We start from the raw sequence: 16,175 nt of genomic DNA, 5'->3' as shown, positions 1-16,175 counted from the left end.
CGTTTTGTGTATATTTTTGCAATGTCAAATTCATTGATTTCGAAGATGGTTATGTTAGGTTCGGTTAGGTTTCGTGAAGTAAGCACGTTTTGTGTATATTTTTGCAATGTCCAATTCTTTGATTTCGGTGATGCTTAGGTTGAGTGAGGTTTGCACGTTTTGTGTATATTTTTGCAATGTCGAATTAATTGATTTCGGTGATGGTTAGGCTAGGTTGGGTTAGGTTTCGTGAAGTTAGCACGTTTTGTGTATATTTTTGCAATGTCCAATTCCTTGATTTCGGTGATGCTTAGGTTAGGTTGGGTAAGGTTTTGTGAGGTTAGCACGTTTTGTGGATAATTTGGCAATGTCGAATTCTTTAATTTCGGTAATGATTATGTTAAGTTGGGTTAGATTTCGTGAGGTTTGCACGTTTCGTGTATATTTTTGCAATGTCGAATTATTTGATTTCGGTGATGGTTAGGCAAGGTTGGGTTAGGTTTCGTGAAGTTAGCACGTTTTGTGTATATTTTTGCAATGACAAATTCTTTGATATCGGTGATGCTTAGGTTAGGTTGGGTTAGGTTTTGTGAGGTAAGCACGTTTTTTGGATATTTTGCCAATGTTGAATTTTTTGATTTCGTTGATGGTTAGGTTAGTTTGGGTTAGTTTTTGTGAGGTAAGCAAGTTTTGTGGATAATTTTGCATTGTCAAATTCTTTGATTTCGGTGATGGTTAGGTTAGGTTGGGTTAGGTTTGGTGAGGTTAGCACGTTTTGTGGATATTTTATCAATGTCGAATTCTTTAATTTCGGTGATGGTTAGGTTAAGTTGGGTTAGGTTTAATGTCGAATTAATTGATTTCGGTGATGGTTAGGCTAGGTTGGGTTAGGTTTCGTGAAGTGAGCACGTTTTGTGTATATTTTTGCATTGTCAAATTCTTTGATTTCGGTGATGGTTAGGTTAGGTTGGGTTAGGTTTGGTGAGGTAAGCACGTTTTGTGGATATTTTTGAAATGTCGAATTCTTCAATTTCGGTGATGTTTAGGTTAGTTTGGGTTATGTTTGGTGAAGTTAGCAAGTTTTGTGGATATTTTTGCATTGTCAAATTCTTTGATTTCGGTGATGGTTAGGTTAGGTTGGGTCAGGTTTCGTGAAGTAAGCACGTTTTGTGTATTTTTTTGCAATGTCTAATTCTTTGATTTCGGTGATGGTTAGGTTAGGTTGGGTTAGGATTGGTGAGGTAAGCGAGTTTTGTGAAAGTCATACAATCTGGAATTATTTGATTTCGGTGTTGGTTAGGTTAGATTGGGTTAGGTTTTGTGAAGTAAGCACGTTTTTTGTATATTTTTGCAATGTCTAATTCTTTGATTTCGGTGATGGTTAGGTTAAGTTGGGTTAGGTTTGGTGAGGTAAGCACGTTTTGTGTATATTTTTGCAATGTCGAATTAATTGATTTCGGTTATGGTTAGGCTAGGTTGGGCTAGTTTTGGTGAGGTAAGCACGTTTTGTGGATATTTTGGCAATGTCGAATTCTCTAATGTCGATGATGGTTAGGTTAAGTTGGGTTAGGTTTAGTGAGGTTTGCACGTTTTGTGTATATTTTTGCAATGTCGAATTCATTGATTTCGGTGTTGGTTAGGCTAGGTTGGGTTAGGTTTCGTGAAGTTAGCACGTTTTGTGTATATTTTTGCAATGTCCAATTCTTTGATTTCGGTGATGCTAACGTTGGGTTGGGTTAGGTTTTGTGAGGTAAGCACGTTTTGTGGATATTTTGGCAATGTAAAATTCATTGATTTCGGTGAAGGTTAGGCTAGCTTGGGTTAGTTTTGGTGAGGAAAGCAAGTTTTGTGGATATTTTTGCATTGTCAAATTCTTTGATTTCGATGATGGTTAGGTTAGGTTGGGTTAGGTTTGGTGAGGTTAGCACGTTTTGTGGATATTTTGGCAATGTCGAATTCTTTAATTTCGGAGATGGTTAGGTTAAGTTGGGTAAGGTTTCGTAAAGTTAGCACGTTTTGTGTATATTTTTGCATTGTCCAATTCTTTGATTTCGGTGATGCTTAGGTTAGGTTTGGTTAGGTTTTGTGCGGTAAGCACGTTTTGTGGATATTTTGGCAATGTCGAATTCATTGATTTCGGTGATGGATAGGCTAGGTTCGGTTAGATTTCGGGAAGTTAGCACGTTTTGTGTATATTTTTGCAATGTCGAATTAATTGATTAAGGTGATGGTTAGGCTAGGTTGGGTTAGGTTTCGTGAAGTTAGCTCGTTTTGTGTATATTTTTGCAAGTTTTGAGGACATTTTTGCATTGTCAAATTCTTTGATTTCGGTGATGGTTAGGTGAGGTTGCTTTAGGTTTCGTGAAGTAAGCACGTTTTGTGTATATTTTTGCAATGTCTAATTCTTTGATTTCGGTGATGGTTAGGTTACGTTGGGTTAGGTTTGGTCTGGTAAGTACGTTTTGTGTATATTTTTGCTATATCGAATTAATTGATTTCGGCAATGGTTTTGCTAGGTTGGGTTAGTTTTGGTGAGGTAAGCAAGTTTTGTGGATATTTTTGCATTGTCAAATTCTTTGATTTCGGTGATGGTTAGGTTAGGTTGGGTTAGGTTTGGTGAGGTTAGCACGTTTTGTAGATATTTTGGCAATGTCGAATTCTTTAATTTCGGTGATGGTTAGGTTAGGTTGGGTTAGGTTTGGTGAGGTAAGCACGTTTTGTGTATATTTTTACAATGTCAAATTAATTGATTTCTGTGATGGTTAGGCTAGGTTGGGTTAGGTTTCGTGAAGTTAGCACGTTTTGTGTATATTTTTGCAATGTCAAATTCATTGATTTCGAAGATGGTTATGTTAGGTTCGGTTAGGTTTCGTGAAGTAAGCACGTTTTGTGTATATTTTTGCAATGTCCAATTCTTTGATTTCGGTGATGCTTAGGTTGAGTGAGGTTTGCACGTTTTGTGTATATTTTTGCAATGTCGAATTAATTGATTTCGGTGATGGTTAGGCTAGGTTGGGTTAGGTTTCGTGAAGTGAGCACGTTTTGTGTATATTTTTGCAATGTCCAATTCCTTGATTTCGGTGATGCTTAGGTTAGGTTGGGTAAGGTTTTGTGAGGTTAGCACGTTTTGTGGATAATTTGGCAATGTCGAATTCTTTAATTTCGGTAATGATTATGTTAAGTTGGGTTAGATTTCGTGAGGTTTGCACGTTTCGTGTATATTTTTGCAATGTCGAATTATTTGATTTCGGTGATGGTTAGGCAAGGTTGGGTTAGGTTTCGTGAAGTTAGCACGTTTTGTGTATATTTTTGCAATGACAAATTCTTTGATATCGGTGATGCTTAGGTTAGGTTGGGTTAGGTTTTGTGAGGTAAGCACGTTTTTTGGATATTTTGCCAATGTTGAATTTTTTGATTTCGTTGATGGTTAGGTTAGTTTGGGTTAGTTTTTGTGAGGTAAGCAAGTTTTGTGGATAATTTTGCATTGTCAAATTCTTTGATTTCGGTGATGGTTAGGTTAGGTTGGGTTAGGTTTGGTGAGGTTAGCACGTTTTGTGGATATTTTATCAATGTCGAATTCTTTAATTTCGGTGATGGTTAGGTTAAGTTGGGTTAGGTTTAATGTCGAATTAATTGATTTCGGTGATGGTTAGGCTAGGTTGGGTTAGGTTTCGTGAAGTTAGCACGTTTTGTGTATATTTTTGCAATGTCCAATTCTTTGATTTCGGTGATGCTTAGGTTAGGTTGGGTTTGGTTTGGTGAGGTAAACACGTTTTGTGGAAATTTTTGCAATGTCGAATTCTTTAATTTCAGTGATCGTTAGGTTGAGTTGGGTTAGGTCTAGTGAGGTTTGCACGTTTTGTGTATATTTTTGCAATGTCGAATTCATTGATTTCGGTGATGGTTTTGTTAGGTTCGGTTAGGTTTCGTGAAGTTAGCACGATTTGTGTATATTTTTGCAATGTCGAATTCTTTAATTTCAGTGATGGTTAGGTTAAGTTGGGTTAGGTTAAGTGAGGTTTGCACGTTTTGTGTAAATTTTTGCAATGTCGAATTAATTAATTTCGGTGATGGTTAGAATAGGTTGGGTTAGGTTTCGTGAAGTGAGCACGTTTTGTGTATATTTTTGCAATGTCCAATTCTTTGATTTCGGCGAAGCTTAGGTTAGGTTGGGTTAGGTTTTGTGAGGTTATCACGTTTTGTGTATATTTTGGCAATGTCGAATTCTTTAATTTCGGTGATGATTATGTTAAGTTGGGTTAGGTTTAGTGAGGTTTGCACGTTTTGTGTATATTTTTGCAATGTCCAATTCTTTGATTTCGGCGAAGCTTAGGTTAGGTTGGGTTAGATTTTGTGAGGTTAGCACGTTTTGTGTATTTTTTGGCAATGTCGAATTCTTTAATTTCGGTGATGATTATGTTAAGTTGGGTTAGGTTTAGTGAGGTTTGCACGTTTTGTGTATATTTTTGCAATGTCGAATTCATTGATTTCGGTGATGGTTATGTTAGGTTCGGTTAGGTTTCGTGAAGTAAGCACGATTTATGTATATTTTTGCAATGTCCAATTGTTTGATTTCGGTGATGGTTAGGTTAAGTTAGGTTGAGTTTGGTGAGGTAAGCAAGTTTTGTGGATATTTTTGCAATGTCGAATTCTTCGATTTCGGTGATGGTTAGGTGAGGTTGCGTTAGGTTTCGTGAAGTTTGCACGTTTTGTGTAAATTTCTGCAATGTCTAATTCTTTGATTTCGGTGATGCTAAGGTTAGATTGGGTTAGGTTTTGTAAAGTTAGCACGTTTTTTGGATATTTTGGCAATGTCGAATTCTTTGATTATGTTGATGGTTAGGTTAGTTTTGGTTAGTTTTGGTGAGGTAAGCAAGTTTTGGGGATATTTTCGCATTGTCAAATTCTTTGATTTCGATGATGGTTAGGTTAGGTTCGGTTAGGTTTGGTGTGGTTAGCACGTTTTGTGGATATTTTGGCAATGTCGAATTCTTTAATTTCGGTGATGGATAGGCTAGGTTCGGTTAGGTTTCAGGAAGTTAGCACGTTTCGTGTATATTTTTGCAATGTCGAATTAATTGATTTCGGTGATGGTTAGGCTAGGTTGGGTTAGGTTTCGTGAAGTTAGCACGTTTTGTGTATATTTTTGCAATGTCCAATTCTTTGATTTCGGTGATGCTTACGTTGGGTTGGGTTAGGTTTTGTGAGGTAAGCACGTTTTGTGGATATTTTGGCAATGTAAAATTCATTGATTTCGGTGAAGGTTAGGCTAGCTTGGGTTAGTTTTGGTGAGGAAAGCAAGTTTTGTGGATATTTTTGCATTGTCAAATTCTTTGATTTCGATGATGGTTAGGTTAGGTTGGGTTAGGTTTGGTGAGGTTAGCACGTTTTGTGGATATTTTGGCAATGTCGAATTCTTTAATTTCGGAGATGGTTAGGTTAAGTTGGGTAAGGTTTCGTAAAGTTAGCACGTTTTGTGTATATTTTTGCATTGTCCAATTCTTTGATTTCGGTGATGCTTAGGTTAGGTTTGGTTAGGTTTTGTGCGGTTAGCACGTTTTGTGGATATTTTGGCAATGTCGAATTCATTGATTTCGGTGATGGATAGGCTAGGTTCGGTTAGATTTCGGGAAGTTAGCACGTTTTGTGTATATTTTTGCAATGTCGAATTAATTGATTAAGGTGATGGTTAGGCTAGGTTGGGTTAGGTTTCGTGAAGTTAGCTCGTTTTGTGTATATTTTTGCAAGTTTTGAGGACATTTTTGCATTGTCAAATTCTTTGATTTCGGTGATGGTTAGGTGAGGTTGCTTTAGGTTTCGTGAAGTAAGCACGTTTTGTGTATATTTTTGCAATGTCTAATTCTTTGATTTCGGTGATGGTTAGGTTACGTTGGGTTAGGTTTGGTCTGGTAAGTACGTTTTGTGTATATTTTTGCTATATCGAATTAATTGATTTCGGCAATGGTTTTGTTAGGTTGGGTTAGTTTTGGTGAGGTAAGCAAGTTTTGTGGATATTTTTGCATTGTCAAATTCTTTGATTTCGGTGATGGTTAGGTTAGGTTGGGTTAGGTTTGGTGAGGTTAGCACGTTTTGTAGATATTTTGGCAATGTCGAATTCTTTAATTTCGGTGATGGTTAGGTTAGGTTGGGTTAGGTTTGGTGAGGTAAGCACGTTTTGTGTATATTTTTACAATGTCAAATTAATTGATTTCTGTGATGGTTAGGCTAGGTTGGGTTAGGTTTCGTGAAGTTAGCACGTTTTGTGTATATTTTTGCAATGTCCATTTCTTTGATTTCGGTGATGCTTAGGTTAGATTGGGTTAGGTTTTGTGCGGTTAGCACGTTTTGTGGATATTTTGGCAATGTCGAATTCATTGATTTCGGTGATGGATAGGCTAGGTTCGGTTAGGTTTCGGGAAGTAAGCACGTTTTGTGTATATTTTTGCAATGTCGAATTAATTGATTTCGGTGATGGTTAAGCTAGGTTGGGTAAGTTTTGGTGAGGTAAGCAAGCTAAGTGGATATTTTTGCAATGTCGAATTCTTCGATTTCGGTGATGGTTAGGTGAGGTTGCGTTAGGTTTCGTTAAGTTTGCACGTTTTGTGTAAATTTCTGCAATGTCTAATTCTTTGATTTCAGTGATGGTTAGGTTAGGTTGGGTTAGGTTTGGTGAGGTAAGCACGTTTTGTGTATATTTTTACAATGTCGAATTAATTGATTTCGGTGATGCTTAGGTTAAGTTGGGTTAGGTTGAGTGAGGTTTGCACGCTTTGTCTATATTTTTGCCATGTCGAATTAATTGATTTAGGTGACGGTTAGGCTAGGTTGGGTTAGGTTTCGTGAAGTTAGCACGTTTTGTGTATATTTTTGCAATGACAAATTCTTTGATTTCGGTGATGCTTAGGTTAGGTTGGGTTAGGTTTTGTGAGGGTTGCACGTTATTTGGATATTTTGGCAATGTCGAATTCTTTGATTTCGTTGATGGTTTGGTTAGTTTGGGTTAGTTTTTGTGAGGCAAGCAAGTTTTGTGGATATTTTTGCATTGTCAAATTCTTTGATTTCGGTGATGGTAAGGATAGGTTGGGTTAGGTTTGGTGAGGTTAGCACGTTTTGTGGATATTTTGGCAATGTCGAATTCTTTAATTTCGGTGATAGTTAGGTTAAGTTAGGTTAGGTTTAGTGAGGTTTGCACGTTTTGTGTATATTTTTGCAATGTCGAATTAAATGATATCGGTGATGGTTAGGCTAGGTTGGGTTAGGTTTCGTGAAGTTAGCACGTTTTGTGTATATTTTTGCTATATCGAATTAATTGATTTCGGCAATGGTTTTGCTAGGTTGGGTTAGTTTTGGTGAGGTAAGCAAGTTTTGTGGATATTTTTGCATTGTCAAATTCTTTGATTTCGGTGATGGTTAGGTAAGGTTGGGTTAGGTTTGGTGAGGTTAGCACGTTTTGTAGATTTTTTGGCAATGTCGAATTCTTTAATTTCGGTGATGGTTAAGTTAAGTTGGGTTAGGTTTCGTAAAGTAAGCACGTTTTGTGTATATTTTTGCATTGTCCGATTCTTTGATTTCGGTGATGCTTAGTTTAGGTTTGGTTAGGTTTTGTGCGGTTAGCACGTTTTGTGGATATTTTGGCAATGTCGAATTCTTTAATTTTGGTGATGGTGATGTTAAGTTTGGTTAGGTTTAGTGAGGTTTGCACGTTTTGTGTATATTTTTGCAATGTCAAATTCATTGATTTCGAAGATGGTTATGTTAGGTTCGGTTAGGTTTCGTGAAGTAAGCACGTTTTGTGTATATTTTTGCAATGTCCAATTCTTTGATTTCGGTGATGCTTAGGTTGAGTGAGGTTTGCACGTTTTGTGTATATTTTTGCAATGTCGAATTAATTGATTTCGGTGATGGTTAGGCTAGGTTGGGTTAGGTTTCGTGAAGTTAGCACGTTTTGTGTATATTTTTGCAATGTCGAATTAATTGATTTAGGTGATGGTTAGGCTAGGTTTGGTTAGGTTTCGTGAAGTTAGCACGTTTTGTGTATATTTTTGCGATGTCAAATTCTTTGATTTCAGTGAAGCTTAGGTTAGGTTGGGTTAGGTTTTGTGAGGCTAGCACGTTTTGCGGATATTTTGGCAATGTCGAATTCTTTAATTTTGGTGATGGTGATGTTAAGTTTGGTTAGGTTTAGTGAGGTTTGCACGTTTTGTGTATATTTTTGCAATGTCAAATTCATTGATTTCGAAGATGGTTATGTTAGGTTCGGTTAGGTTTCGTGAAGTAAGCACGTTTTGTGTATATTTTTGCAATGTCCAATTCTTTGATTTCGGTGATGCTTAGGTTGAGTGAGGTTTGCACGTTTTGTGTATATTTTTGCAATGTCGAATTAATTGATTTCGGTGATGGTTAGGCTAGGTTGGGTTAGGTTTCGTGAAGTTAGCACGTTTTGTGTATATTTTTGCAATGTCCAATTCCTTGATTTCGGTGATGCTTAGGTTAGGTTGGGTAAGGTTTTGTGAGGTTAGCACGTTTTGTGGATAATTTGGCAATGTCGAATTCTTTAATTTCGGTAATGATTATGTTAAGTTGGGTTAGATTTCGTGAGGTTTGCACGTTTCGTGTATATTTTTGCAATGTCGAATTATTTGATTTCGGTGATGGTTAGGCAAGGTTGGGTTAGGTTTCGTGAAGTTAGCACGTTTTGTGTATATTTTTGCAATGACAAATTCTTTGATATCGGTGATGCTTAGGTTAGGTTGGGTTAGGTTTTGTGAGGTAAGCACGTTTTTTGGATATTTTGCCAATGTTGAATTTTTTGATTTCGTTGATGGTAAGGTTAGTTTGGGTTAGTTTTTGTGAGGTAAGCAAGTTTTGTGGATAATTTTGCATTGTCAAATTCTTTGATTTCGGTGATGGTTAGGTTAGGTTGGGTTAGGTTTGGTGAGGTTAGCACGTTTTGTGGATATTTTGGCAATGTCGAATTCTTTAATTTCGGTGATGATTAGGTTAAGTTGGGTTAGGTTTAATGTCGAATTAATTGATTTCGGTGATGGTTAGGCTAGGTTGGGTTAGGTTTCGTGAAGTTAGCACGTTTTGTGTATATTTTTGCAATGTCCAATTCCTTGATTTCGGTGATGCTTAGGTTAGGTTGGGTAAGGTTTTGTGAGGTTAGCACGTTTTGTGGATAATTTGGCAATGTCGAATTCTTTAATTTCGGTAATGATTATGTTAAGTTGGGTTAGATTTCGTGAGGTTTGCACGTTTCGTGTATATTTTTGCAATGTCGAATTATTTGATTTCGGTGATGGTTAGGCAAGGTTGGGTTAGGTTTCGTGAAGTTAGCACGTTTTGTGTATATTTTTGCAATGACAAATTCTTTGATATCGGTGATGCTTAGGTTAGGTTGGGTTAGGTTTTGTGAGGTAAGCACGTTTTTTGGATATTTTGCCAATGTTGAATTTTTTGATTTCGTTGATGGTAAGGTTAGTTTGGGTTAGTTTTTGTGAGGTAAGCAAGTTTTGTGGATAATTTTGCATTGTCAAATTCTTTGATTTCGGTGATGCTTAGGTTAGGTTGGGTTTGGTTTGGTGAGGTAAACACGTTTTGTGGAAATTTTTGCAATGTCGAATTCTTTAATTTCAGTGATCGTTAGGTTGAGTTGGGTTAGGTCTAGTGAGGTTTGCACGTTTTGTGTATATTTTTGCAATGTCGAATTCATTGATTTCGGTGATGGTTTTGTTAGGTTCGGTTAGGTTTCGTGAAGTTAGCACGATTTGTGTATATTTTTGCAATGTCGAATTCTTTAATTTCAGTGATGGTTAGGTTAAGTTGGGTTAGGTTTAGTGAGGTTTGCACGTTTTGTGTAAATTTTTGCAATGTCGAATTAATTAATTTCGGTGATGGTTAGAATAGGTTGGGTTAGGTTTCGTGAAGTGAGCACGTTTTGTGTATATTTTTGCAATGTCGAAATAATTGATTTCGGCGAAGCTTAGGTTAGGTTGGGTTAGGTTTTGTGAGGTTATCACGTTTTGTGTATATTTTGGCAATGTCGAATTCTTTAATTTCGGTGATGATTATGTTAAGTTGGGTTAGGTTTAGTGAGGTTTGCACGTTTTGTGTATATTTTTGCAATGTCCAATTCTTTGATTTCGGCGAAGCTTAGGTTAGGTTGGGTTAGATTTTGTGAGGTTAGCACGTTTTGTGTATTTTTTGGCAATGTCGAATTCTTTAATTTCGGTGATGATTATGTTAAGTTGGGTTAGGTTTAGTGAGGTTTGCACGTTTTGTGTATATTTTTGCAATGTCGAATTCATTGATTTCGGTGATGGTTATGTTAGGTTCGGTTAGGTTTCGTGAAGTAAGCACGATTTATGTATATTTTTGCAATGTCCAATTGTTTGATTTCGGTGATGGTTAGGTTAAGTTAGGTTGAGTTTGGTGAGGTAAGCAAGTTTTGAAGATATTTTTGCAATGTCGAATTCTTCGATTTCGGTGATGGTTAGGTGAGGTTGCGTTAGGTTTCGTGAAGTTTGCACGTTTTGTGTAAATTTCTGCAATGTCTAATTCTTTGATTTCGGTGATGCTAAGGTTAGATTGGGTTAGGTTTTGTAAAGTTAGCACGTTTTTTGGATATTTTAGCAATGTCGAATTCTTTGATTATGTTGATGGTTAGGTTAGTTTTGGTTAGTTTTGGTGAGGTAAGCAAGTTTTGGGGATATTTTCGCATTGTCAAATTCTTTGATTTCGATGATGGTTAGGTTAGGTTCGGTTAGGTTTGGTGTGGTTAGCACGTTTTGTGGATATTTTGGCAATGTCGAATTCTTTAATTTCGGTGATGGATAGGCTAGGTTCGGTTAGGTTTCAGGAAGTTAGCACGTTTCGTGTATATTTTTGCAATGTCGAATTAATTGATTTCGGTGATGGTTAGGCTAGGTTGGGTTAGGTTTCGTGAAGTTAGCACGTTTTGTGTATATTTTTGCAATGTCCAATTCTTTGATTTCGGTGATGCTTAGGTTAAGTTGGGTTAGGTTGAGTGAGGTTTGCACGTTTTGTGTATATTTTTGCAATGTCGAATTAATTGATTTCGGTGATGGTTAGGCTAGGTTGGGTTAGGTTTCGTGAAGTTAGCACGTTTTGTGTATATTTTTGCAATGACAAATTCTTTGATTTCGGTGATGCTTAGGTTAGGTTGGGTTAGGTTTTGTGAGGTAAGCTCGTTTTTTGGATATTTTGGCAATGTCAAATTCTTTGATTTCGCTGATGGTAAGGTTAGTTTGGATTAGTTTTTGTGAGGTAGGCAAGTTTTGTGGATATTTTTTCATTGTCAAATTCTTTGATTTCGGTGATGGTTAGGTTAGGTTAGGTTAGGTTTGGTGAGGTTAGCACGTTTTGTGGATATTTTGGCAATGTCGAAATAATTGATTTCGGTGATGGTTAGGCTAGGTTGGGTTAGGTTTCGTGAAGTTAGCACGTTTTGTGGATATTTTGGCAATGTCGAATTCTTTAATTTTGGTGATGGTTAGGTTAAGTTGGGTTAGGTTTAGTGAGGTTTGCACGTTTTGTGTATATTTTTGCAATGTCTAATTAATTGATTTCGGTGATGGTTAGGCTAGGTTGGGTTAGGTTTGGTGAGGTAAGCAAGTTTTGGGGATATTTTCGCATTGTCAAATTCTTTGATTTCGATGATGGTTAGGTTAGGTTCGGTTAGGTTTGGTGTGGTTAGCACGTTTTGTGGATATTTTGGCAATGTCGAATTCTTTAATTTCGGTGATGGATAGGCTAGGTTCGGTTAGGTTTCGGGAAGTAAGCACGTTTTGTGTATATTTTTGCAATGTCCAATTCTTTGATTTCGGTGATGGTTAGGTTAAATTAGGTTGAGTTTGGTGAGGTAAGCAAGTTTTGTGGATATTTTTGCAATGTCGAATTCTTCGATTTCGGTGATGGATAGGTGAGGTTGCGTTAGGTTTCGTGAAGTTTGCACGTTTTGTGTAAATTTCTGCAATGTCTAATTCTTTGATTTCGGTGATGCTTAGGTTAGATTGGGTTAGGTTTTGAGAAGTTAGCACGTTTTTTGGATATTTTGGCAATGTCGAATTCTTTGATTTTGTTGATGGTTAGGTTAGTTTGGGTTAGTTTTGGTGAGGTAAGCAAGTTTTGGGGATATTTTCGCATTGTCAAATTCTTTGATTTCGATGATGGTTAGGTTAGGTTCGGTTAGGTTTGGTGTGGTTAGCACGTTTTGTGGATATTTTGGCAATGTCGAATTCTTTAATTTCGGTGATGGATAGGCTAGGTTCGGTTAGGTTTCGGGAAGTAAGCACGTTTCGTGTATATTTTTGCAATTTCGAATTAATTGATTTCGGTGATGGTTAGGCTAGGTTGGGTTAGGTTTCGTGAAGTTAGCACGTTTTGTGTATATTTTTGCTATATCGAATTAATTGATTTCGGCAATGGTTTTGCTAGGTTGGGTTAGTTTTGGTGAGGTAAGCAAGTTTTGTGGATATTTTTGCATTGTCAAATTCTTTGATTTCGGTGATGGTTAGGTAAGGTTGGGTTAGGTTTGGTGAGGTTAGCACGTTTTGTAGATTTTTTGGCAATGTCGAATTCTTTAATTTCGGTGATGGTTAAGTTAAGTTGGGTTAGGTTTCGTAAAGTAAGCACGTTTTGTGTATATTTTTGCATTGTCCGATTCTTTGATTTCGGTGATGCTTAGTTTAGGTTTGGTTAGGTTTTGTGCGGTTAGCACGTTTTGTGGATATTTTGGCAATGTCGAATTCTTTAATTTTGGTGATGGTGATGTTAAGTTTGGTTAGGTTTAGTGAGGTTTGCACGTTTTGTGTATATTTTTGCAATGTCAAATTCATTGATTTCGAAGATGGTTATGTTAGGTTCGGTTAGGTTTCGTGAAGTAAGCACGTTTTGTGTATATTTTTGCAATGTCCAATTCTTTGATTTCGGTGATGCTTAGGTTGAGTGAGGTTTGCACGTTTTGTGTATATTTTTGCAATGTCGAATTAATTGATTTCGGTGATGGTTAGGCTAGGTTGGGTTAGGTTTCGTGAAGTTAGCACATTTTGTGTATATTTTTGCAATGTCGAATTAATTGATTTAGGTGATGGTTAGGCTAGGTTTGGTTAGGTTTCGTGAAGTTAGCACGTTTTGTGTATATTTTTGCGATGTCAAATTCTTTGATTTCAGTGAAGCTTAGGTTAGGTTGGGTTAGGTTTTGTGAGGCTAGCACGTTTTGCGGATATTTTGGCAATGTCGAATTCTTTAATTTTGGTGATGGTGATGTTAAGTTTGGTTAGGTTTAGTGAGGTTTGCACGTTTTGTGTATATTTTTGCAATGTCAAATTCATTGATTTCGAAGATGGTTATGTTAGGTTCGGTTAGGTTTCGTGAAGTAAGCACGTTTTGTGTATATTTTTGCAATGTCCAATTCTTTGATTTCGGTGATGCTTAGGTTGAGTGAGGTTTGCACGTTTTGTGTATATTTTTGCAATGTCGAATTAATTGATTTCGGTGATGGTTAGGCTAGGTTGGGTTAGGTTTCGTGAAGTTAGCACGTTTTGTGTATATTTTTGCAATGTCCAATTCCTTGATTTCGGTGATGCTTAGGTTAGGTTGGGTAAGGTTTTGTGAGGTTAGCACGTTTTGTGGATAATTTGGCAATGTCGAATTCTTTAATTTCGGTAATGATTATGTTAAGTTGGGTTAGATTTCGTGAGGTTTGCACGTTTCGTGTATATTTTTGCAATGTCGAATTATTTGATTTCGGTGATGGTTAGGCAAGGTTGGGTTAGGTTTCGTGAAGTTAGCACGTTTTGTGTATATTTTTGCAATGACAAATTCTTTGATATCGGTGATGCTTAGGTTAGGTTGGATTAGGTTTTGTGAGGTAAGCACGTTTTTTGGATATTTTGCCAATGTTGAATTTTTTGATTTCGTTGATGGTAAGGTTAGTTTGGGTTAGTTTTTGTGAGGTAAGCAAGTTTTGTGGATAATTTTGCATTGTCAAATTCTTTGATTTCGGTGATGGTTAGGTTAGGTTGGGTTAGGTTTGGTGAGGTTAGCACGTTTTGTGGATATTTTGGCAATGTCGAATTCTTTAATTTCGGTGATGATTAGGTTAAGTTGGGTTAGGTTTAATGTCGAATTAATTGATTTCGGTGATGGTTAGGCTAGGTTGGGTTAGGTTTCGTGAAGTTAGCACGTTTTGTGTATATTTTTGCAATGTCCAATTCCTTGATTTCGGTGATGCTTAGGTTAGGTTGGGTAAGGTTTTGTGAGGTTAGCACGTTTTGTGGATAATTTGGCAATGTCGAATTCTTTAATTTCGGTAATGATTATGTTAAGTTGGGTTAGATTTCGTGAGGTTTGCACGTTTCGTGTATATTTTTGCAATGTCGAATTATTTGATTTCGGTGATGGTTAGGCAAGGTTGGGTTAGGTTTCGTGAAGTTAGCACGTTTTGTGTATATTTTTGCAATGACAAATTCTTTGATATCGGTGATGCTTAGGTTAGGTTGGGTTAGGTTTTGTGAGGTAAGCACGTTTTTTGGATATTTTGCCAATGTTGAATTTTTTGATTTCGTTGATGGTAAGGTTAGTTTGGGTTAGTTTTTGTGAGGTAAGCAAGTTTTGTGGATAATTTTGCATTGTCAAATTCTTTGATTTCGGTGATGCTTAGGTTAGGTTGGGTTTGGTTTGGTGAGGTAAACACGTTTTGTGGAAATTTTTGCAATGTCGAATTCTTTAATTTCAGTGATCGTTAGGTTGAGTTGGGTTAGGTCTAGTGAGGTTTGCACGTTTTGTGTATATTTTTGCAATGTCGAATTCATTGATTTCGGTGATGGTTTTGTTAGGTTCGGTTAGGTTTCGTGAAGTTAGCACGATTTGTGTATATTTTTGCAATGTCGAATTCTTTAATTTCAGTGATGGTTAGGTTAAGTTGGGTTAGGTTTAGTGAGGTTTGCACGTTTTGTGTAAATTTTTGCAATGTCGAATTAATTAATTTCGGTGATGGTTAGAATAGGTTGGGTTAGGTTTCGTGAAGTGAGCACGTTTTGTGTATATTTTTGCAATGTCGAAATAATTGATTTCGGCGAAGCTTAGGTTAGGTTGGGTTAGGTTTTGTGAGGTTATCACGTTTTGTGTATATTTTGGCAATGTCGAATTCTTTAATTTCGGTGATGATTATGTTAAGTTGGGTTAGGTTTAGTGAGGTTTGCACGTTTTGTGTATATTTTTGCAATGTCCAATTCTTTGATTTCGGCGAAGCTTAGGTTAGGTTGGGTTAGATTTTGTGAGGTTAGCACGTTTTGTGTATTTTTTGGCAATGTCGAATTCTTTAATTTCGGTGATGATTATGTTAAGTTGGGTTAGGTTTAGTGAGGTTTGCACGTTTTGTGTATATTTTTGCAATGTCGAATTCATTGATTTCGGTGATGGTTATGTTAGGTTCGGTTAGGTTTCGTGAAGTAAGCACGATTTATGTATATTTTTGCAATGTCCAATTGTTTGATTTCGGTGATGGTTAGGTTAAGTTAGGTTGAGTTTGGTGAGGTAAGCAAGTTTTGTGGATATTTTTGCAATGTCGAATTCTTCGATTTCGGTGATGGTTAGGTGAGGTTGCGTTAGGTTTCGTGAAGTTTGCACGTTTTGTGTAAATTTCTGCAATGTCTAATTCTTTGATTTCGGTGATGCTAAGGTTAGATTGGGTTAGGTTTTGTAAAGTTAGCACGTTTTTTGGATATTTTAGCAATGTCGAATTCTTTGATTATGTTGATGGTTAGGTTAGTTTTGGTTAGTTTTGGTGAGGTAAGCAAGTTTTGGGGATATTTTCGCATTGTCAAATTCTTTGATTTCGATGATGGTTAGGTTAGGTTCGGTTAGGTTTGGTGTGGTTAGCACGTTTTGTGGATATTTTGGCAATGTCGAATTCTTTAATTTCGGTGATGGATAGGCTAGGTTCGGTTAGGTTTCAGGAAGTTAGCACGTTTCGTGTATATTTTTGCAATGTCGAATTAATTGATTTCGGTGATGGTTAGGCTAGGTTGGGTTAGGTTTCGTGAAGTTAGCACGTTTTGTGTATATTTTTGCAATGTCCAATTCTTTGATTTCGGTGATGCTTAGGTTAAGTTGGGTTAGGTTGAGTGAGGTTTGCACGTTTTGTGTATATTTTTGCAATGTCGAATTAATTG

Source organism: Arctopsyche grandis, chromosome 11 (assembly GCF_051622035.1).
Source record: "Arctopsyche grandis isolate Sample6627 chromosome 11, ASM5162203v2, whole genome shotgun sequence".
Classification (NCBI taxonomy): domain Eukaryota; kingdom Metazoa; phylum Arthropoda; class Insecta; order Trichoptera; family Hydropsychidae; genus Arctopsyche; species Arctopsyche grandis.
The sequence above is the reverse complement of the archived record's forward strand: the minus strand, read 5'-3'. Positions refer to the sequence as shown.